General features: G+C 41.5%; 1 long non-coding RNA gene across 1 annotated transcript in view; it reads left to right on the top strand.

Annotated features, from left to right (window-relative positions):
- Positions 1 to 551: 551 nt before the first annotated feature.
- LOC126195376 (uncharacterized) overlaps positions 552 to 25,741 on the top strand; it is a 2,074,073-nt gene continuing 2,048,883 nt past the window's right edge. The window contains exon 1 of the long non-coding RNA XR_007538598.1: positions 552 to 620. This is a non-coding gene — a long non-coding RNA (uncharacterized LOC126195376). The remainder of the gene's footprint in view (positions 621 to 25,741) is intronic.

Raw genomic sequence — 25,741 nt, 5'->3', positions numbered from 1 at the left:
ACTACCCTGGCCAGCAAGATCTCCGGATCTGTCCCCCATTGAGCATGTTTGGGACTGGATGAAGCGTCGTCTCACGCGGTCTGCACGTCCAGCACGAACGCTGGTCCAACTGAGGCGCCAGGTGGAAATGGCATGGCAAGCCGTTCCACAGGACTACATCCAGCATCTCTACGATCGTCTCCATGGGAGAATAGCAGCCTGCATTGCTGCGAAAGGTGGATATACACTGTACTAGTGCCGACATTGTGGATGCTCTGTTGCCTGTGTCTATGTGCCTGTGGTTCTGTCAGTGTGATCATGTGATGTATCTGGGACAATGAATTCACGGTGTTCTTATTTCAATTTCCAGGAGTGTATTTTGGAAATCCATCGTAAGTAATTAGTTTGCTGCAGCCTAAGGACAACATAAGAGGTAACAGAGGTATCAAGAATTGGGGAACGAAATGTCCTACATTCCAATCTCCGCATTTCGAAAGTTTTTAACTCAGTTATTGCTCTGATTTTGCTGATGATGAAATTTTTTTTCTAATAAACTTAAATTTGTGTGTTTCAGGTGATAGCATGTGGTGAGCTCGCTTCTAGATCTTTGTTTACAAGAGCGCTGGTGGCAACGCCCTGAGGTATTTAGAAATGTATTTCATACTTTCCTCGAAAAATTTTATTACATATTTATGAACTTTCTACAATTAATTTTTCTAGTATCAATGCTTACATGGCTTTATCGTAACGTTATTACATTTTAACTTACAGCTAAATGTTATGCTTTGTGTCCTTTGTGAGCAACCGTTGAAGCACTGAATATTATAATATAATAAGGATTTATATCTGTCTAACTGAAATTTAAATAGATTACAGCTAGAAATTATGAAAAAGTGTGGTGCAATCAGTCAGATTCTTCCCTTTCATCCAAACGCTAGCACTTACATTACGCTGAAAGTGAGACAGCTGTAAGTTTTACAAAACTATTATTTTTAGATATGCTTTTCATATACTCGAAAGTATAGGGTATTGTAAATTTTAGAAAATATATTTACGAGCTAATCATACAACTACTCTCCAAAATTTCTGTTCATTAGAGAAACATGGGCTATTAAGTCATTGTAATAGCTATATAGAGGGTATAAATTAAAACAGGACAGTCATGCACCTTACTGCAGTAGATGCTCTTGCTGATTATGGGTGAAAGCAGACTAATCATCAGACTAGTCCCGCTAGTGGCCACTTTAACACACATAGGAATACAAGCGGGAACTGAAATACATTTGAGCTGTTCTCGTAAGTAGGTTCCTAACAACAGTGCAGTAAAACTTGCTGGGAGATTAAGACTCTATACGTATCGAGACTGGAACACGAGACCTTTGCATTTCGTGACCACGTGTTCCACCACCTGAACTACCCGATCACGACTCACTGCCCGTGCCTACAGCTCTACTCCCGCCAGTACCTCACCTCGTAAATTTCAGACATGGCAGAAGTATTCATGCGCAACTTGCGGGAAACGCGATGGTGTATTGGTGGAAGTAAAGCTGTGAGTAAGGGTGATGAGTCGTGATCGGATAGCTCAGGTGGTAGAACACTAGCACAGAAAATAGTTTCTTAAGAAAAAATTTAATTTTTTTAAAGTTGGTAATTTTTATTTAATTTTTTAAGTATAAATATTTACTTATTTATTCTTTATGGAAAGATTCCACGTTTGAGTTTCCGTCCGGCCCACATTTTAATCTGCCAGGAAGTTTCGTATCAACGCACACTGCACTGTAGAGTGAGAATTCATTCTCGAAACGGTCCAGTGAATTGTACGTTTACCATAATAAAATACGAGCAGAATACAGAAAATATCATGTAAAACAATGCGGGAATTATACCAAAATATTAGAAGCAGGCGCAATCAAGCTACTGTATCCCATTATAAGCAGTATTGTAAGGTGATTAAAAATGTTATTGGGAAGGCAAAGGATATGTGGTACACAAATAGAATAGCTAATTGACAGGATTAAATTAAAAATCATATGGTCAGTTGTGAAGGAAGCGCCCCTTCAGCAACGCATTGTTGACGATATGGAGTCATTTCGTAGTAAAAGTATTTCTCTTACTGATAAGTCAGATATATGTACAGTACATAACAATCATTTTCTGAACATTACTGGTGAATTAAATAAAAATATAGTTTCTACAGGGAATCATATAGTTCTCTTGGCAAATGCCTTTCCGAGATTGATGTCGGAAATACTCCTCTATGATACAGATAAGGGGGAGATTGAGACAATAATTAAATCACTGAAGACGAAGGACTCTCATGGATATGATGGAGTACCTAGCAGAATATTAAAATACTGTACTGCACATGTTAGCCCTGTACTTAGTTATTAATAGTCTGTTCCCTGAACGATTAAAGTAAAGCAGCTTTATAAAGAGGGAGAAAGCGATAATGCAGACAATTTTAGACCTATTTCTGTGTCATCAGTGTTTGCTACAGTTATTGAAAAGGCTGTGTGTGTAAGGATAATTGATCTTTTCGTATCACATAATTCGTTATCAAATGTACAGTTCGGCTTTAGAAGTCGTTTATCAACGAAAATGCTACATTCTCGTTTCTCTGTGTGGTACGGTATGGGTTAGACAAAATATTTCGAACAATAGCCAAAATTTTTTTATTCAACTAATGTGTTTGATTGTATTGATCACAAAATATTACTCCAGAAGTTGGACCATTACGGAATACGGGGAGTACCTCACAACTGGCCCACCTCTAACTTTAATACCAGACAGCAAAAGGTTATTTTTCATTGTGTTGAGAATGGCTGTGATGTGGGGTATTAGTGGGGTATGGTCAAATGGGGGTGCTCCAGGGATCAGTTTTGGGGACACTCCTGTTCCGTATTGATATAAATGATGTGCCCTCTAGTATTACCATTTACTCATTTCTGTTTGCTGATGACACTAGCTTGGTAGTAAAGGATGTTGTGTGCGACAGTAGCTCCGTTTCAAATAGTGCAGTTCATGACATTAGCTCATGGCTTGTAGAAAATAAACGAACGCTAAATCACAGTAAGACTCAGTTTTTACAGTTTATAACACAATTCAGCAATACCTGATGTTTTAATTTCACAGAATGGGCACATGATTAGTGAAACTGTTCTAATTTCTAGGTGCTCAGATACATAGCAAACTGTCGTGGAAAGCCCACGTTCAGGATCTTGTTCAAAGACTTAATGCTGCCATTTTTACCATTCGAACAGTATCTGAAGTAAGTGACCGTTGGACACGAAAATTAGTATACTTTGCGTACCTTCATTCTCTTATGTCTTATGGTATATATTTTCGGGTAACTCTTCCCATTCTAGAAGGATATTTTTGGCTCAGAAACGGGCGGTTTGGGCAATAAGTGGTATAAGTTCCCGAACCACTTGTCGACCCCTGTACACTAGTATTGGTATTTTGACCTAGGCCTCTCAATATATATATATATATATATATATATATATATATATATATATATATATATATATATATATATATGGCTCTGAGCACTATGCGACTTAACTTCTGAGGTCATCAGTCGCCTAGAACTTAGAACTAATTAAACCTAACTAACCTAAGGACATCACACACATCTATGCCCGAGGCAGGATTCGAACCTGCGACCGGAGCGGTCACGCGGTTCCAGACTGAAGCGCCTAGACCGCACGGCCACACCGGCCGGCTATATATATATATATATATATATATATATATATATATATATATATATATATATATATATATACTTTATGTCGTTTCTTGTTAACAGTATCAACTTATTCCCAAGAGTAAGCAACTTTTTTCTCAGTTACCACTCGACAGAAATCCCATCTGCATTTGGATCGGACTTCTTTAACTCTTGTGCGGAAAGGTGTGGAGTATACTGTTGCATCCATTTTCAATAAGCTACCACAAGAACTCAAAAATCTTACCAGTAATCCACGCGCTTTGAAATCGAAACTGAAGAGTTTCCTCATAGGTCACTCCTTGTATTTTGTTGAGGAGTTCCTTGAAAACTTAAGCTGGTCCTTACATTTTATTGTTGACTGCGTTTATTTAAACGTATGGCTTGACTTTTTTGGGTTCATAAACATTTTATTTTTATCTGTTATTACTTTTAAGTTGTAATTTAATGTACTGACACGTTCCATGACCTTGGAGATTTACTCCTCAATTTGGTCCTACGGAACTTGATGTGCAACTAAACAATAACAATAACAGCACTCGCGGTAGGGCTTTGCATATCTTTATTAAGACTGATATAATGTGATCGAGGATATAGGAGTTCGATGGAAGCGGGAAACACTTATTGCAGTTTTCAACTATGAAGAAAATGACTGCCTTCGGGCTCAGTAAAGGAAGATTTCATACAGTAATTACTAACGATGTTATAAAATAAATAAAATCCCTTTTGATTAGATTAAGAAGACTTCTCCCATAATCAGAAGACACAATTAGCAATTTATTACTCGCCTCAGTAGCCGAGGTAGCTAACGCACCCCTGTATGTTGGCCCTCGACTCGGGGTAAGCTGGTTCGAATCCTGGTAGTGGATGAAGTTTTCGCTGCCTGCATTTGGCCGGCAAGGGAACGAGATGCGGTGGCCCAAGTTTCCTGATCATTAGTCATTACGCGATTGTCCTGGATTGAGTCCCAAAACTTGCAGCAGTGTCTCATAATGTAAAGATAATGTGGCACTCCTTATGTTGATCCGTTCGTCAGATGGGGACGTTAAGTTTGGCGGTCCCCTTAGTGCCATTAGAGAGGGTGACAATTTCTTGACGAACCTCGTCACAGTCGATGAAACAGGGAGTGGCGCGGCACCACCTCTCCTCCGAAGAAAAAGTTCAAAGCCGAACCCTCAGCCAGTAAAGTCATTGTGACAGTACTCTGGGACTCTCAAGGGGTTATTCTGTTTGATGTCCTCCATCACGGTGCAATTATCAACTCTGAAGCTTATTGCGCTAAGCGTAGGAAACTGGAGAAACGATTCAGCGTGTCCTTCACCACAAAAATGCAAACGAACTTCTCCTTCCGACTTCAATCTGTTTGCACGCCGCACGAAGCTGTACACGGAAGTTGGGGAGGCTATTGATGCAGCAGGAGACGTTGGCTCCGATGTCAACCAGTAAAGTGGTACCATACTGATATACAGGCCCTCCCTGTAAAGTGGAGTGAGGCAGTCGCACGGAACGGAGTTTATGTTGAAAAACAGGTTTCTGTGGACAGTACAGTGGTGAATAATGTGATGTATTGGAATCCCGAATAAAACGAATCTGCTTTCAGAAAAAAGTGTTGTATTACTATGTCGTATTGCTTACTGAACGTCCCTCGTTTTTTCAGTAAGTGGTGGCCCGCAGCTCGTCAGCAGTTGAAAAATGTGATAACTGCTGATAAAATTCTGCTAGGTAATTTATATATTGACGATGTATTACGAAGAGACAACAGTGGTTTTATTATTTGTCGTCAATGGTTTTATATTCGCCTAATGCGATGCCGCAAATGCTTTTATGAAGCTGATGATGGTCTGTGCACCGAAACTGGTTGTGAAGCAAAGAATTGTGTCAGCAACTCGAGACGGTAAGCATGACATTTTTCAGATACGGGTACGTCATTACTCGTTGCTACCGTGGCTGGCGACTGGTAATCGATGATCAAATGTTCTGAGCTGGTGAGACAAATGCAGAATGTGATTTACCGCTGCAACAGGACAGCACCTTCGGCCTAAACTTATGTCAGTACAGCACGGGAAATATCCGTTTTTTGGTTATATTGTCATCATTATCATCTTGCAAGGATTAGGTGTTATAATCACCTTTTCCGGTCTCCATTATCCATCCATCTCTTACGAGGTTCAATCTCGTACTAGGGCTACCTACTTCTCTCTTTCCAATTGTCCCATAATTCATTATCTCTTTCGGCAATCTACCTTCTGTCATTCTACCAAAAATGGTAGATTTCATTCTGTTCTCCTCTGTCTTCTCATTAGATGAAAAGATTCTTAAATGCAATTTTATTGTTTCATTCCTTATTTCATCCTTTGTATTACAACCGCTTATGTATCTTATGAACTTCATCTCTACTGCCTATATTTATGGTTTTTCTTCTTTTTCGTTGTCTATGGTTCGGAACTAGACTATCTACAGCCATAATTTTATAGAATTGGATTTGTGTTTCCTTTCTTGTCTCTCTTCCCAAAGTTCTTCCAATTGTTCCGCAGCGAGCTTGATATTTGTTAATCTTCTTCACAATGTCTTTGTCACAGTTAAATCTAATATTAAATCCTAGAAAACTGAAGTGCGTTACTTGGTCTAGAATTTTCTGATTCATTATTATTTTCTATCCGACTTGATTCTTCCGTCTGAACGTCATTGTCTTTGACTTATTTCCAATATAGTTAAGGTGTAGTATATTCCGTTTTGACTCAATATATATACGACTCTTCGTATTTCCTGTATAACTATCTGGTGATCAGCGTATAGCGCAGTACTTAATGGTGTGCTAAATTCTATTTTAATTAATAACTGTGTTTCATATTTCCAATATATAAGTTAAACAAAGTGGGTGATGGACTACCACTGTTGTCGGACACCTCGATTTATTAAAGCTTCATCCGACGATTTCGAACATGAACTTTGAACTATTTTCGCATTTACATAGAGATTCTTTGTGGAATTAATGAAGTGTTTAGGAAAAGATATGATTTCCAATATTGTCCGAAAAGGTGTCTGACCTTATCGAAGGCTTTTTCGTAATCAATAAATGCTCATTGGCTTTCTAAGACGAATTCCCAAAGTTTTTCAATAATTTGTCTTATTGTAAATATATTATCGTTACACGAACGTCCCTGCCTGAAGACCGATGGTTCATCTGAGATTATTACATAAGAGATAGTTTTTAATCGTTGATTAAGAAATTTCCCATAAATTTTATATCCTACTTTTATTACAGTTATTAAACTTACCCTTCCCCCATGAACCATGGACCTTGCCGTTGGTGGGGAGGCTTGCGTGCCTCAGCGATACAGATGGCCGTACCGTAGGTGCAACAACAACGGAGGGGTTTCTGTTGAGAGGCCAGACAAACATGTGGTTCCTGAAGAGGGACAGCAGCCTTTTCAGTAGTTGCAGGGGCAACAGTCTGGATGATTGACTGATCTGGCCTTGTAACATTAACCAAAACGGCCTTGCTGTTCTGGTACTGCGAACGGCTGAAAGCAAGGGGAAACTACAGCCGTAATTTTTCCCGAGGACATGCAGCTTTACTGTATGATTAAATGATGATGGCGTCCTCTTGGGTAAAATATTCCAGAGGTAAAATAGTCCCCCATTCGGATCTCCGGGCGGGGACTACTCAAGAGGACGTCGTTATCAGGAGAAAGAAAACTGGCATTCTACGGATCGGAGCGTGCAATGTCAGATCCCTTAATCGGGCAGGTAGGTTAGAAAATTTAAAAAGGGAAATGGATAGGTTAAAGTTAGATATAGTGGGAATTAGTGAAGTTCGGTGGCAGGAGGAACAAGACTTTTGGTCAGGTAATTACAGGGTTATAAATACAAAATCAAATAGGGGTAATGCAGGAGTAGGTTTAATACTGAATAAAAAATAGGAGTGCGGGTTAGCTACTACAAACAGCATAGTGAACGCATTATTGCGGCCAAGATAGACACAAAGCCCATGCCTACTACAGTAGTACAAGTTTATATGCCAACTAGCTCTGCAGATGATGAAGAAATTGATGAAATGTATAACGAGATAAAAGAAATTATTCAGATAGTGAAGGGAGACGAAAATTTAATAGTCATGGGTGACTGGAATTCGTCAGTAGGAAACGGGAGAGAAGGAAACATAGTAGGTGAATATGGATTGGGGGGAAGAAATGAAAGAGGAAGCCGCCTTGTAGAATTTTGCACAGAGCATAACTTAATCATAGCTAACACTTGGTTCAAGAATCATAAAAGAAGGTTGTATACCTGGAAGAATCCTGGAGATTCTAAAAGGTATCAGATAGATTATATAATGGTAAGACAGAGATTTAGGAACCAGGTTTTAAATTGTAAGACATTTCCAGGGGCAGATGTGGATTCTGACCATAATCTATTGGTTATGAACTGCAGATTGAAACTGAAGAAACTGCAAAAAGGTGGGAATTTAAGGAGATGGGACCTGGATAAACTGAAAGAATCAGAGGTTGTAGAGAGTTTCAGGGAGAGCATAAGGGAACAATTGACAGGAATGGGGGAAAGAAATACCGTAGAAGAAGAATGGGTAGCTCTGAGGGATGAAGTAGTGAAGGCAGCAGAGGATCAAGTAGGTAAAAAGACGAGGGCTAATAGAAATCCTTGGGTAACAGAAGAAGTATTGAATTTAATTGGTGAAAGGAGAAAATATAAAAATGCAGTAAATGAAGCAGGCAAAAAGGAATACAAACGTCTCAAAAATGAGATCGACAGGAAGTGCAAAATGGCTAAGCAGGGATGGCTAGAGGACAAATGTAAGGGTGTAGAGGTTTGTCTCACTAGGGGTAAGATAGATACTGCCTACAGGAAAATTAAAGAGACCTTTGGAGAGAAGAGAACCACTTGTATGAATATCAAGAGCTCAGATGGCAACCCAGTTCTAAGCAAAGAAGGGAAGGCAGAAAGGTGGAAGGAGTATATAGAGGGTTTATACAAGGGCGATGTACTTGAGGACAATATTATGGAAATGGAAGAGGATGTAGATGAAGATGAAATGGGATATAAGATACTGCGTGAAGAGTTTGACAGAGCAGTGAAAGACCTGAGTCGAAACAAGGCCCCAGGAGTAGACAACATTCCATTAGAACTACTGTTGGCCTTGGGAGAGCCAGTCATGACGAAACTCTACCATCTGGTGAGCAAGATGTATGAGACAGGCGAAATACCCACAGACTTCAAGAAGAATATAATAATTCCAATACCAAAGAAAGCAGGTGTTGACAGATGTGAAAATTACCGAACTATCAGTTTAATAAGTCACAGCTGTAAAATACTAACGCGAATTCTTTACAGACGAATGGAAAAACTGGTAGAAGCGGACCTCGGGGAAGATCAGTTTGGATTCCGTAGAAATGTTGGAACACGTGAGGCAATACTAACCTTACGACTTATCTTAGAAGAAAGATTAAGAAAAGGCAAACCTACGTTTCTAGCATTTGTAGACTTAGAGAAAGCTTTTGACAACGTTAACTGGAATACTCTCTTTCAAATTCTGAAGGTGGCAGGGGTAAAATACAAGAAGCGAAAGGCTATTTACAATTTGTACAGAAACCAGATGGCAGTTATAAGAGTCGAGGGGCATGAAAGGGAAGCAGTGGTTGGGAAAGGAGTGAGACAGGGTTGTAGCCTCTCCCCGATGTTATTCAATCTGTATATTGAGCAAGCAGTGAAGGAAACAAAAGAAAAATTCGGAGTAGGTATTAAAATTCATGGAGAAGAAGTAAAGACTTTGAGATTCGCCGATGACATTGTAATTCTGTCAGAGCAGTTGAACGGAATGGACAGTGTCTTGAAAGGAGAATATAAGATGAACATCAACAAAAGCAAAACGAGGATAATGGAATGTAGTCAAATTAAATCGGGTGATGCTGAGGGGATTAGATTAGGAAATGAGACACTTAAAGTAGTAAAGGAGTTTTGCTACTTGGGGAGCAAAATAACTGATGATGGTCTAAGTAGACAGGAAATAAAATGTAGACTGGCAATGGCAAGGAAATCGTTTCTGAAGAAGAGAAATTTGTTAACATCGAGTATAGAGTTTAGTGTCAGGAAGACGTTTCTGAAAGTATTTGTATGGAGTGTAGCCATGTATGGAAGTGAAACATGGACGATAACCAGTTTGGACAAGAAGAGAATAGAAGCTTTCGAAATGTGGTGCTACAGAAGAATGCTGAAGATAAGGTGGGTAGATCACGTAACTAATGAGGAGGTATTGAATAGGACTGGGGAGAAGAGAAGTTTGTGGCACAACTTGACTAGAAGAAGGGATCGGTTGGTAGGACATGTTTTGAGGCATCAAGGGATCACAAATTTAGCATTGGAGGGCAACGTGGAGGGTAAAAATCGTAGAGGGAGACCAAGAGATCAATACACTAAGCAGATTCAGAAGGATGTAGGTTGCAATAGGTACTGGGAGATGAAGAAGCTTGCACAGGATAGAGTAGCATGGAGAGCTGCATCAAACCAGTCTCAGGACTGAACAACAACATTAAACTTACCAATGAAATTTTAAAATATGCGTAACACTGTGCTGCCTGTGATAGTGTAATTTTATATTGCTAACGAGTTCGGTGTTGAACCATCATCAACGGCAGCTGTAGAACATACAAAATGGACAGTGCTACGATGCGAAGCGGAATAAGAAAAACAGGAAAAGCGTAAAATCGATCAAAATACTGGCGAAAATTATCACATATGTATCACATGTCATACACGCTTTAAAATAAGTTATCACGTGGAACCACAATTGCCAAGAAAACTTCGTTGGCTGCGGTCGACAGTGTCATCATTGACATTGAAGTTCTTTAATTTGTAGTGATGTATATCACTTGCTGTCCTTGTGTCAATATGCCATCATATTTTTATATCGTTACAATTTTCGATTTCATATTATCTTGGCAATTATGGTTTCCTGTGATAAGTTATTTTAATGCATGTACATCCGTGATAATTTTCATGAGCATTTTGATCGTTTTTACACTTTTCCGGTTTTTCTTATTTCGTTTGGCATTGTCACATCGTTAACTTATGTATGTTGTACAGCTGCAGTTGATGATGTATCAGAACCGAAACTGGTAGCAAAAGAAAAGGACATTTTTACATTTCCTGCATTTTTTTTTAAATTTGTACATGATGTTGACCATCGCCTCAGAGCCTCCACACACACGGGCACGTCTGTCGCACTTCTGTACGAAGAACCAGAACACGTCGGAAAAAAAAGACGAGGTGCCCAGTGTAATTGTTGGGCGCACTCCTGCCGCGTCAAGGGAAGCCACAGCAATGGTCACCGCACTGCCAGTGGTCGTCCAGACATGGTCGCTCTGCTGTTGTGGATACTTGTCTTGATGTGAACAGACTTATAATCTGACTAAAGGAAGGTGACGTGTGTGTGAGATTTACTGTCTCGCGCAATGGTCGTATGGGACAATTGAGATCCTGCATGGTGCTAGTGTGCCCCCCACCCCGCCCCTGAAGTCATTGACTATATCCTTCCACGACAGTCCTAGTATCCCAACCAACATGTGCAGTGATACCTGAAACGGTAACCAACAGTCTTGATAGACTATTATCCTACACCTATCCACCTATCGAATTACGAACGTTCTTTTTTATTTTTATATACTTATTTATTCAGAGAGTGGTTGCCGTTATTAGAGATGTCCATTCCTCTTCAACTGAACTGCCTACTGACCTATTCCTTATCGCACTATCTATAGTATCTCCAAGCGCATCTCTTCATTCATTAGTACTTCCGTGTTCCACTTCTTTGCGTAGTGGTTCTTCCTGACTAGTCTGTTAAACTTCAGCCTACTCTTCATCACCACTTAATTGTGATGTCAGTATATCTGCTCCTGGGTTCGCCTTAAAATCCAGTAGCTGATTTCGTTCAAATGGTTCAAATGGCTCTGAGCTCTATGGGACTTAACATCTCAGGTCATCAGTCCCCTAGAACTTAGAACTACTGAAACCCAACTAACCTAAGGACATTACACACATCCATGCCCGAGGCAGGATTCGAACCTGCGACCGTAGCAGTCACGCGGTTCCGGACTGCGCGCCTAGAACCGCGAGACCACCGCGGCCGGCAGCTGATTTCGGAATATCTTCCTGACCATGATGTAATCTAACTGATATCTTCCGGTATTTCACGGCCTTTTCCAAGTATACCTCCTTCTCTTGTGATTCTCGAACAGAGGGTTAACTATTACTAGCTGAAAATTATTGCAGAACTCATTTAGTCTTTCTTCTCTCCCATTCCTGTTCCAAAGCCCATATTCTCCAGCAACGCCTTCGCCTACAACCGCGTACCAATTCCCCATAACTATTAGGTCTTTGTTTAGGTAACGAATTACCCGTTAAATACCGTTAGATTCTTCCTCCATCTCTTTACTTTCGGCTTGCGACGTCGGCAGGTATACGCGAACTGTCGTTGTCGATATTCTACTGTGTATTCTGATGAAAACAAATGGTTCAAATGGCTCTGAGCACAATGGGACTTAACATCTATGGTCATCAGTCCCCTAGAACTTAGAACTACTTAAACCTAACTAACCTAAGGACATCACACAACACCCAGCCATCACGAGGCAGAGAAAATCCCCGACCCCGCCGGGAATCGAACCCGGGAACCCGGTCTGATGAAAACAACCCTATCACTGAACTTCACAGTAACTCATTCTCTGTCCTACCTATCTATTCAAAAAGAATCATACTCCCGTTGTACCATTTACTGCTGCTATTGCTATTATCCTATACTCTACAGACCAAGAATCTTTTTCTTCTTACCATTTCATTTCACTGACCCCCACTATATCTAGTTTGAGATTTAGCATTTCCTATTTCAGAATTTCTATCTTCCCTACCACGTTCAAGCTTCTGACATTCCACGCCCCGACTTCGTTATCTTTTTGCTGGTTATTCAATCTGTTTTACAATAATATTTTTTTTACAGTAGTGACGGTGTACAATAGTTACTACGTACACAATTATTATTGTAAAAAATTGTTACTATTATGGTGGGCTCAAAAGAGCAAATTTCTTATGTTCAAATTATAGTATAACTTTCTTCCCGTTTATGCCAGCTTAGTTTGATAATGGTCAAACGACCGAAACTACAAGCGAAATGTACAAAATGAAGGATAACTGGAAGTTCACCATGAATTTGAACAATTATTTCGCGGCTGAATATCCCACATGCAAACATACATGAAAATGCACGTCAGCCACCAGCGACAGCTGATATGTCAAGAATACATACCTACCACGAAAAGAAATACTTTTTTCAGTGGAATGTTACTGGAATCCGGATAAACTTATCGTCGGTCTTATAGTAAAATACTTGACAGAGTGGAGAACACATGATAAAACTTTGCGAGACTAGCACTCCAGCGAAAACAACTCATGATCGAGTACTATTATCTAGAGAGGCAGAATATATTTATAAACATCAAACTCCAGAGATAATCATATGCATTCAGCGTCACGTGACCAATGATAGTTCCCTGTTTGTAGCTCATAATACACCTATTAGTTGAGCTTTCAACTGAGAGATCAATTTGATTTCTGAAGATGTCCCTGGAAATGTGAAAGAAACATTAGGAAACAGATTTGTAAATCGGTATCACAACCTAAAAGTTTTAACAGAAAAAGAATTCACTTGTTCATTTACGCGATGTGATTCCTGAGTTAGGCATAAAACTCGTACCGCTATATATCTGGGTCACCACCGAGAGTCCGAACCTCCATCGTGTGACGACCTGATTCGAGAGTGCGGTGCCTTCACTGCGTCCTTCGACGTTGGTTAACGAAGGCAATCTAGCGGACCCTCGGCTCTCACATATCACGAAAGCCAGCTAACGAAGGTCTCACCGATGGATGCAGCTCCAGCATTTTCTTGAATTTCCTGTAGCAGTTCTAGTACGTTCTCCGTGAGGGAGACGTTTAGTAGCTCTGGAGACATTCCGCAAATGTTGATTGTATTTGTACTGAAATAAAACGCTCCAGCTGCCAGATAAATTGTAGCTGTGTTTCATCAACACTGTTGAACTACATTACGAGTTTATGCCGAATGATGGACTCACTCGTAAAGAACTTTTATGTTAAAACCACACGCGTCTTGTTAGTTGGACTAAGAACTGGCATAAGTACTTAAAGCACTTCACACACTTCAAATATTGTTGACAATACCGTTGCATGAAGCTAAAACTACACTGTCACGGGAGAGTCTGATTTCTGCAAATCTGGGTAGGTGTTGGTGGTCTTAGCTGTTTTTGTCAGCTGTTCCTGCTCCTTACATAATCTGAAGAACCAAAGAAACTGGTACACCTACCTAATAATGTGTAGGGTTCTCTCGATCACGCAGAAGTGCCACAACATGACGTGACATGCACTCCACTAATGTATGATGTAGTGCTGGAGGGAACTGACAACATGAGTACTGCAGAGCTATCCATAAATCCGTAAGAGTACGAGGGGGTGGAGATCTCTTCTGAATAGCACGTTGCAAGACGTTGCAGTTATGCTCAATAATGTTCATGTCCGGGAAGTTTGGTGACGAACGGAAGTGTTTAAACTCAGAAGAGTGTTCCTGGAGCCACCGTGTAGCAATTCTACACATGTGTGGTGTCGCATTGTCCTGCTAGAATTTCCCAAGTCTGCCGGAATGCACAATGGACATGAATGTATGCAGGCAATCAGACAGGATGGTTAGGTACGTGTAGCCTGTCAGAGTCCTACACAGAAGAACTGCACACACCCCACACCGTTACAGAGTGTCCACCAGCTTGAACAGTCCCCTACTGACATGCAGGGTCCATGGATTCAAGAGGTTGTCTCCATACCCGTACACGTCCATCCGCTCTATACAATTTGAAACGAGACTCGTCAGACCATATTACATGTTTCCAATCATCAACAGTCCAATGTCAGTGTTGACGGGCCCAGGCGAGACGTAAAGCTTTGTGTCGTGCGGTCATCAAGGACACACGAGTGGGCCTTCGGCTCTGAAAGTCCATATCCATGATGTTTCGTTGAATGGTTCGCACACTGACATTTGTTGATAGCCCAGCATTGAAATCCGCAGCAATTTGCAGAAGTGTTGCACTTCAGTCACGTTGAACGATTCTCTTCAGTAGTCGTCAGTAGTCGTTGGACCCGTTCTTGTATGATCTTTTTCCGGCAGCAGCGATATCGGTGATTTGATGTTTTATTGGAATCCTGATATTCACGGTACACTCGTCAAATGGTCGTACGGGAAAATCCGCATCTCATCGCTACCTCGGGGATGCTGTGTCCCAACGCTCGTGCGGCGACTGTAACACCAAGTTCAAACTCAGTTAAATCTGAATAACCTGCCATTGTAGCAACAGTAACCGATCAGAAAACTGCGCCTAGACCTTGTTGTCTTATATAGGCGTTGCTAACCGTAGCGCCGTATTCTGCCTGTTTTCTGTATCTGAAGACGCATCCATATACCAGTTTCTTGACGCTTCCGTGTGTATTAGTAAACTGCTACAGCCACTCATGCGGGGTTACAGTTCGCCTAACGCTTTCCAGGGGAAACATAAGTTTGATTTTAAATCTTTCACATAACTATTGAATTAAAAATTTAAAATGCTATCAAAATCTGCTCGTTAAGACGTATAATCTTACGTTATAGATTCAACACAATGAGCCAAGTTCTGAAGTTAGAAACGACATATGCAGCTTCAGGCAGCGTAAATCACGGTACACAATTTCCTCAACTGTACTCATACAGTATTTGAGAATGGGCGCTCTTACCGACTTGCAACAAACTGGTTCAGATCTTTTAATTTTTTTCCCTCTGGCACCCTGACAAAACACTGGAGGTTGGTTTATCGCCTACCACATGTTCGCTGCTCATACAACCTCAGAATCATTCATGACGTTTTAATTTATTACTTTCTCACTGCTAACTCTATTCGCAGCACATATTGTAGACAGTACCCACATGTACCACTCAGTTACCTTTAAAAACTGTGCCGGCCGCTGTGACCGAGCCGTTCTAGGAACTTCAGTCCGGAACCGTGCTGCTGCTACGGTCGCAGGCTCGAATCCTGCCTCGGCCATGGATGTGTGTGATGTCCTTAGGTTGGTTAAGTTCAAGTAGTAAGTCTAGGGGACTGATGCTCTCAGATGTTAAGTCCCATAGTGCTCAGAGCCACATGAACCATTTAAAAGCTATATCGTTGTATGTCATGTATTTCATGAAATATGTCGTCGTAAAGGTTGAGATACGGTACTTGAGAAGCTAGCTTTTCTTAAAACGGAGCTAAAATTTGGCAGATTATCCTCGGCCAATGTTTGATAATGGTTTTGACATTTGCATTAGTCTTGGAGTACATAAGGTTTTACAGCCTTAACTTCAAATACGAGACACATTAACATATGTGCAAAGTAATCACACGTCTAAAGCCTGTTCGCACGTATGAATTCGATTCGAATCGGAAATCAGATAGTGGATTCTAAGCCTTGTCTAGGAGCAGATATATAATCGTATTACAGATCAGTAATGATTGAAGTCTGAGAGAATCTTACGGAAGAGTCAGAGTATAAGGAAGTGGGATACAGAAGTACTGTGGAATTATGAAAAACGAAAAAGATGCGTATACTGAGACAAGGAACACCACAGTAGGAAGTTCAGTTGAAGTGGAGTAGACATCTCTAAAAATGCATTCACAGATGTAGGAAAGGCATACATAAGTATTAGAAAGATAACTGCGAAGAAATCTTGACTAACAGAGAAAATACTTCAGCTGATGGGCTGTACAAAACTTTTCGGGGAAGCAGAGCCATACACTAATATACATCAATGAGGAGTGAAATAAATAGGAAAGGCAGGCAAGTCAAGACGAAATGCCTACAGGAAAAAATGTGGAGAAATCGAAAAAAAACTAGCATGTAGCATATAGAAAATTCAAAATAAACTTCGGTGGAATTAAAAAGCAAGGACAGCAACATTAACATGACAGTGAGAATTCTACTGTTAAAAGCAGAAGGAAGAGCGGATAGTTGGAAAGAGTACATCATGGCCTCTATGAGAAGATTTCTCTGGTGTAATAGAAGCACAAAGTAGATCTGATATGGAAGTCGTAACAGGTCTACTATACCTATTTAAAAGCGCTTTGGAAGACTTGTGGGCAAACAAGGCAGATGGGATGGATAATATTCCATCAGAATTTCTAGGATAATTGCGGAAAGTCTCAACAAAACGACTTTTCAAGTTAGTGAGCAGAATGAATGTGTACAGCGATATATGATCAGACTCGGGAAAACATCATCCACACAATTCTGAAGATCGCTGGAGCCGACAAGTGCGAGAATTATCTCACAATCAGCTTAACAGCTTTCGCATCCACGTTTCTGACAAGAATAATATACAGAAGAAAGCAAAAAAATTGAAGGATGTGTTAGATTATCAATTTGGCTTTAGGAAAGGTAAAGGCAACCGAGAAGCAGTTCTGATGTTGCAGTAATAATGGAAGCAAGACTGAAGACAAGTGAAGAGACGCTCATAGGATTTGTAGACCTGGAAGAGGCCTTCGATAATGTAAAACGGTGCAAGATGTTCCAAATTCTGAGAAATATTGGAGTAATCCGTTGGAAAATGCGGTTAATATACACTCCTGGAAATGCAAAAAAGAACACATTGACACCGGTGTGTCAGACCCACCATACTTGCTCCGGACACTGCGAGAGGGCTGTACAAGCAATGATCACACGCACGGCACAGCGGACACACCAGGAACCGCGGTGTTGGCCGTCGAATGGCGCTAGCTGCGCAGCATTTATGCACCGCCGCCGTCAGTGTCAGCCAGTTTGCCGTGGCATACGGAGCTCCATCGCAGTCTTTAACACTGGTAGCATGCCGCGACAGCGTGGACGTGAACCGTATGTGCAGTTGACGGACTTTGAGCGAGGGCGTATAGTGGGCATGCGGGAGGCCGGGTGGACGTACCGCCGAATTGCTCAACACGTGGGGCGTGAGGTCTCCACAGTACATCGATGTTGTCGCCAGTGGTCGGCGGAAGGTGCACGTGCCCGTCGACCTGGGACCGGACCGCAGCGACGCACGGATGCACGCCAAGACCGTAGGATCCTACGCAGTGCCGTAGGGGACCGCACCGCCACTTCCTAGCAAATTAGGGACACTGTTGCTCCTGGGGTATCGGCGAGGACCATTCGCAACCGTCTCCATGAAGCTGGGCTACGGTCCCGCACACCGTTAGGCCGTCTTCCGCTCACGCCCCAACATCGTGCAGCCCGCCTCCAGTGGTGTCGCGACAGGCGTGAATGGAGGAACGAATGGAGACGTGTCGTCTTCAGCGATGAGAGTCGCTTCTGCCTTGGTGCCAATGATGGTCGTATGCGTGTTTGGCGCCGTGCAGGTGAGCGCCACAATCAGGACTGCATACGACCGAGGCACACAGGGCCAACACCCGGCATCATGGTGTGGGGAGCGATCTCCTACACTGGCCGTACACCACTGGTGATCGTCGAGGGGACACTGAATAGTGCACGGTACATCCAAACCGTCATCGAACCCATCGTTCTACCATTCCTAGACCGGCAAGGGAACTTGCTGTTCCAACAGGACAATGCACGTCCGCATGTATCCCGTGCCACCCAACGTGCTCTAGAAGGTGTAAGTCAACTACCCTGGCCAGCAAGATCTCCGGATCTGTCCCCCATTGAGCATGTTTGGGACTGGATGAAGCGTCGTCTCACGCGGTCTGCACGTCCAGCACGAACGCTGGCCCAACTGAGGCGCCAGGTGGAAATGGCGTGGCAAGCCGTTCCACAGGACTGCATCCAGCATCTCTACGATCGTCTCCATGGGAGAATAGCAGCCTGCATTGCTGCGAAAGGTGGATATACACTGTACTAGTGCCGACATTGTGCATGCTCTGTTGCCTGTGTCTATGTGCCTGTGGTTCTGTCAGTGTGATCATGTGATGTATCTGACCCCAGGAATGTGTCAATAAAGTTTCCCCTTCCTGGGACAATGAATTCACGGTGTTCTTATTTCAATTTCCAGGAGTGTATGATACTTACAGGAACCAAGAGGGAACGATAAGTCTGAATCAGCAAGAACAAAGTGCTGTTATTGAAAATGGTTTAAGACAGGCATTTAGTTTGTCGCCCCTACCATTCAATATATATATCAAAGCAGCGACGGAAGTAAGAGAAGGGTTCAGGAGAGGGATCAAAACTCGGGGTGAACGGATATCATTGACAACATTTGCTGAAGGCATTGCTATCCTTAGCGAAGGTGAAGACGCATTACTGGATGTGTTGAATGGAATCAAAATTCTAATCGGTACAGAATATGGACTGAGAGTAAATCTAAGAAAGACTAAAGTACTGAGAATTAGCAAAAAATGAGAATAAAGATATTCTCAACACCAAAAATGATGATGTGGAAGTAGACGTAGTTAAGGAATTCTGATACCTCGGAAGCCTAATAACATGATGAGCGAAGCAAGGACTACATAAAAAGCCGATTAACACAACCAAAGGGGGCATTCGTGGACAAAAGAACAATACCAGTGTCAGACCTCTGTTTGAGGAAGAAATTTCTGAGAACGTACGTTTGAAGAACAGAATTATTTGGTAGTGAGTCGTGAACTGTGGGAAAATAGTAGAAGAAGCGGATCGAAGAATCTGAAATGGAGTGCTCCAGAAGAATGTTGAAAATCGCATGGACCGCGAAGGAGGTACTCCGTAGAATGGGCGAAGAAAGGAACATGTGAATAATATTAAAGAGATAGGATAATCTGGCATGTACCAAAGCATCAAGGAATAACTTCCATCATAGGGAGATGAAGGGGTTAAAAATTGTAGAGAAAGACAGAGTTTGGAATACATCCAGAAAAGAATGAGATGAAGCGGTTTATACCGGGTACGGAACCAATCATAAGACTGTTGTCTTAAAGAGAGAGAGAAATTCTGTAGGAACGTTGATGGTAATGTTGTTAATATTAAAATAATGTCCGTCGAAGGCTACTACCAGATAGGGAAGTGACCGTTTACAGGTATTACTCTGATACAATGAAACAAAAACAGGTCTTTCCAACTGTTTACGATTGATACACTGTCGTTCACATTCAAGAGCCAATACATGCAACAAGCTTCGGTCACCTGCAGGCTATTCTGTACTTCACTACAGTTTTCTGGCATCGTGGCTTCACTATATACAACAAAATCAATTAATTTCAGGCGTTATTTACTGTACTAGTTTGCATTCCTTATTGAATAGATAAATACGCCGATATCCCTCCTATGTTGTGCGCCCCAAGCTGCTTGTGCTTCTGAAGACTTCTCTCTGTAAACAACGAAAGGGTCTATTCTGTTTACTAGGAAGTAACCAGTCTGATCGAAAAGGTAGCCGCATATTCCATGTTATCGCATTTCGCTACAGGTGGGCTGTCTTAAGTCTTTTGCTGTTCTAGCGTATTCACGTAAAAGGCTCACCTACATCTACAACTACGTTTGCAAACATACTTCCCAAGCCGCTGTACGGTGCATTGCGGAGTGTACACTTGTACAGTAGAGACTCGATTATCCGATCTTCGGTTCTCCGACCTCCTGTGTTACCCGACCCTTTCACCACACCGGCCGTGCGCCAGCCGACGACATGTCAGTGACTGACGAGTTGTTTGTTGATACTCAGTTCATTGTCGCCGTCTGCTACTCCTCACTCCTCGGTGCTTAGATCTGTAGTGGAGTGGACGTGTAGCATTTTTTTTTATTGTAAAAATTTGCGGTGATGGCTTCGAAACGGAAAAAGGTGGTCGTTTCAATGGAAGAAAAACTTAAAGCTTTAAAAAGAATAGACAATGGTGAAACTTTATTAAAAGTGGCGCAAGATTATAACGTTGGGAAAACAACAGTTGGAGACTGGAAAAGGAACCGCAATGAAATTGAGGAGTGGAGTTCTCAGCGAGCAACCGCGGCCGTTTTGAAAGATCGGAAAACCATGAAAAAATGTGATTATAAGTGAAGCTTTGTTCCTATGGTTTACTCAACATAGAGATAAAGGTGAATCCATGTCGGGACCTATTTTGCGGGAAAAAGCCTTATAGTTTCGTAACGAACTAAACGAAGGTGAATCTGATTTCACAGCTAGTATAGGCTGGCTCGATAGATGGAAGAAAAGATACGGAATTCGGCAACTTAATGTCTGTGGTGAAAAGCTTTCAGGAAATTTTGAAGTTGTTCAATTGTGTATGAATAAACTTCCAAGGTATTGGACAAGGAAAACTTAACAGGCGATCAAATTTTTAACTGCGACGAAACTGGTCTCAATTACAAAATGTTACAGGGAACAAACATTAGCGTCAAAGGCCGAAAAGGCAGCACCAGGCTACAAACGTAGCAAAGAAACAGTGACAATTCTTGCATGCAGTAACGCTACAGCAAATCTGAAAAAGAAACTGTCTATGATAGGTAAGGCAAAAAAAAACGAGAACATTTAAAAATGTATCTAAAAATGCTTTACCGGTGAAATATTACAACAACAAAAAAATGCTTGGATGAGCTCAGACATTTTTAAAGAATGGTTTTTTAAAGAGTCTGTGCCACAAACTGAAAAGTTTTTGGAAAGCCAACAACTTGCCCTGCAAAGTACTGTTGCTTCTAGACAATGCCACTTATCATCCTAATAAAGATAAACTTTAAGATCAAGATACAAAGGCCATGTTTTTGCCTCCAAATATCACATCCTTATGTCAGCTTCTGGACCAAGGGACCTTAGAGACACTGAAGAGAAACTATCGCAGAAACTTGCTTTACTCTTTAATTAATGCTGTGGACAAGTGGAAGACATGGTAGAGCAGTTACGCCGCATTAATTTGAAAGACATAGCTTATGACGTGGCCCAATCTTGGGAGAGCGTTGGAGCAAATACAGCTGCAAAATCCTGGAAAATTTTGCTACAGGAAAATCAAGAAAATTCTCCAGATTATGAAAATCTACAGCAGCAGACCTAACCAGAAAATACTACCCTGCTTCGATTGTTACGAAAAGTTCCCGGATGTCCTGACGCCACAGAAGATGACATAAATAAATGGATTGACCAAGATGAAGAATTTGAAGTGACAGATGAAGAAATAGTCAACATGGGAAACGAAAAAGAGGAAGACGAAGAAGCGGATGTAGTGGAGGAAAGTGCGCCCAAGATTTCTCACAACGAAGGACATAAGGCCTTAGAAACTGCTTTGAAATATGTAGAGCAACTGGAGGAAACATTGTCTACCGAGGTTTTACTTCTTAAGAGGCTACGTGATTTAGCGGCAAAAAACGGCAAACACCAGGCAAACAAAGGACAATTACTAACTTCTTCACACAGTAAATATCTATTCAGTCTAATTTGATTTGTATTGTATTAAATGTTTAACTGATTTGGCCTGCTTTAGTTTAATTTTTGTGTCTTTTTTTGTATTATTTTCCGTGTTATCCGACCTTCCCGCTTATCCGACCATGCCGCGGCCTGTTTAGGTGTCATTCCCTTTCCCGTTCCTCTCGCAAATGGATCGGGGGGACAACGACTGCCTACGTGCTCTTGCAAGTCACCTGATTTATCATGCATTCTGTTGCATTATCGTGAGATGAACGTTGATGGCAGCAAAATCATTCTGCAGCCTGTCACAAAAGCCGGTTCTCTATATTTTTTGAATAATATTATGCGAATGAGCCATCCTATTCCGTCCAGGTTACCCCTTTGAGTTTCCCGAGGATTTCCGTAATACTCACGTATTGATCGAACCTAATGCTAATACGTTTAGCAGCATGCATCTGAAGTGCTTCGATATCCTTCTACAATGTAAACCAGTAGGTTCCCAAACACTCGAGAAATACTCAAGAATTGACCGCAAAATGTTTCCCTACTTAATCTCCTGTACAGACAAGCTACACTTTCCTGGAATTCTGCCAGTAAACCGAAATCAAACACTCACTTTCCTTACGGCAGACCTACATTTCTCATTCCATTCCATGTGTCTTTCCAGCGGTACGCTTGGATATTAATGGATTAGAGCACCACTAACACTTCAATGTAATAATATAGGCTTGTTTTTTCTACTCAATTGCGTTAACTTACACCTTTCCACGTATATAATAAACTGCCATACATCACACCTAATAGAGATTGTGTTCAGATCTTCCTGTATCGTCCTACACTCACTCAACGAAGACACTTTATCGTACAGCACAGCATAACCAGCAATCAATCACCAATCGCTGCTCACCCTTTCTGTCGAATCGTTCATATCTACGGAGAACAAGAGTGGTCTTATCACACGTCTCTGGGGAACTATTGACGATACCTTTGTCTAGGACTATCACTCATCGTCCAGGACAAAGTACTGGGATTTATTAACGAAAAAGTCTTGGAGCCACTTACGCGTCTCAGAATAAGTTATGTATGCTTAGACCTCCCGTAATGTTTCCAGTGGGACACTGTGTAAAAATCTTTTCAGAAATCTAGGAACGTTGACTCTGGCTATAGTCCTCCATCCATGGTTCGCTGGATATCTTGCGAGAAAATGACAAGTTAATTTCAAAGGTGTGGTGCTTTCTAGACGCATATCACCTTACTCACAAATTAATATTCCGTCTTGATTAAGTGGGTCGTCTCAGGTAAATCAGTACCGCCACAAACGGGAACCGCTTAAGACTACCGTCAAATGTACGCATACATCAGAAGTAAACTCATTTCCATAGCAATTCATCGCCGTAGAGACAGTGAGTCCAGCAGGAGACACGTGTGTCGATAGTATCACGTTTCAAGGTAACCAGATGAGCTACAAGTACTGGTTATGGAATTCTGTTGCCTTTTATTTCGAAATACGTTGAATATGAACTTACATTAATCTCTAAAACACGAATGATTTTCGGACATTTGTTTGAATGGGCATGTTTCCTTGTTTCGGTATGAAGAATCCGCCTCCAAGCTTTATAGCAGTATTTCTGTTACAATGTGTGTGAATGCACCAACATTAATCTTGTATTCATTGGGCAGAACTCATTTTATAAATTATTGTCCTCATATTGATGCAAGCCAATTCTAAACTTTTGTCCCCGTGGAAGGACGTCCCGGGAGAAATATCTCAGCTGTTATTTATGTAGAATACTGTATGTCGAATGAAAAACGGCGTTCAAGGGAGTAATTTCGGGGAAATCCTCGTTTATTGCGCTGTACTCATAGAGAAGGGACGTTCATTCGTTTGTAGTCAGTTTTTCTGTTTCTAGGAAATGACTGAAGTCCGAGCGTTTTCGCTGACCCGGTTATTATGAATGCATGGCTGCCATAATAAATATTCTGCAAGAACAGTATCAAACTGATTATGATGTTTTTGGAACAGTTAGAAGATGTATTCTGTATCCCCTTTGTGGGCTCAAATCCTTGACGAAGGCTGTTTCGCTTATATTCTATTAGGCATAATAATTTCACACCTACACACTGCAAGGGAAACTTACTGACTTGTAATGAGATCGCGTCGTCGTATGGGTGTGCATCTTTTCTTCAAATATTACGTCAGTTTCATAGACTAGGTCGTATCAAAGGTGGCGTTTAATTTATTTTGCTCTGTATGGTAAAGCAAGGTACCATGGCGCTTAGCATATCTGGTTCGTATCAACGACACGTTTCATGGATGTTGCTCTCTGCTGTAAAGCGAGTTACCACGCTGTTTAACACAGTGGAATCGCATTTGGAAGGAGAGGGGTTCAAATAACCCTTGTGACCACTCAGATTCCGGATTTCCATAGTTTCCTTATACCGCTTAACGTTTCTTTTAAACGAACACGGAAGCGCTTTTGTGTTTATCTTTTGTCTATTGCCGGCCGAAGTGGCCGTGCTGTTAAAGGCGCTGCAGTCTGGAACCGCAAGACCGCTACGGTCGCAGGTTCGAATCCTGCCTCGGGCATGGATGTGTGTGATGTCCTTAGGTTAGTTAGGTTTAATTAGTTCTAATTTCTATGGGACTAATGACCTCAGCAGATGAGTCCCATAGTGCTCAGAGCCAATTTTTGTCTATTCGACATTCTACTCCGTCTTTAACGAGTTTGTCATTGAGTAGTCTTCAGGCCGTATCCTCTTTCCTTCGTTTTGTTCTATACTTTCGTCTTTGATGTAATTAATTTTATTTAAGATGTCTATGATTTCAACATCCTCTATGAATTGTTTAATTTGACTATTCCAATACAGAATAGACAAAAAGTATTACGAAAGTGCATTCGGAAGCGTTTCTACAGCTGTGTCTCATGAATTAGTTACTCTGAATCATCAATATAGCGGAGATGTTGAGTTGTAGACAGCACAACTTTCTCAATTAAAGCTTTCGGCTGTTGGCCTTCGTCAACGCACACACTCACTCACACACACACACACACACACACACACACACACACACACACACACACACACACACGAACGCGCGCGCGCGCAAACGCTACTCACACACACGACTGCAGTTAAAAAAAAATGGTTCAAATGCCTCTGAACACTATGGGACTCAGCTACTGAGGTCATTAGTCCCCTAGAACTTAGAACTAGTTAAACCTAACTAACCTAAGGACATCACATACATCCATGCCCGAGGCAGGATTCGAACCTGCGACCGTAGCGGTCTCGCTGTTCCAGACTGCAGCGCCTAGAACCGCACGACCACTTCGGCCGGCAACACGACTGCAGTCTCAGGCAATTTGGAGAAGTTACTAAACTGGTCTCTAATACTCCTAACCTTTTTATCACACGAAACGTCGAGGAAACTAAATAATCTAAACTTTGTTACTCTAAAACTGAGTACGAAGGTGACGTAAAAATTTGTAGCTCAACTTTGACGTTTGAGCTGCAGCCATGATCTCTAATTACGTACGCATTTCTCACAAAATAATTAACCGCACTGAACATGCAGTTGCATTGCGGCCAGAAACGTGTTTTCAGTGATTATGGAACATTGT

This window comes from Schistocerca nitens, chromosome 7 (assembly GCF_023898315.1).
Source record: "Schistocerca nitens isolate TAMUIC-IGC-003100 chromosome 7, iqSchNite1.1, whole genome shotgun sequence".
Taxonomy (NCBI): domain Eukaryota; kingdom Metazoa; phylum Arthropoda; class Insecta; order Orthoptera; family Acrididae; genus Schistocerca; species Schistocerca nitens.
Note: the sequence above shows the minus strand (reverse complement) of the source record. Positions and strands in the feature narration are given on the sequence as shown.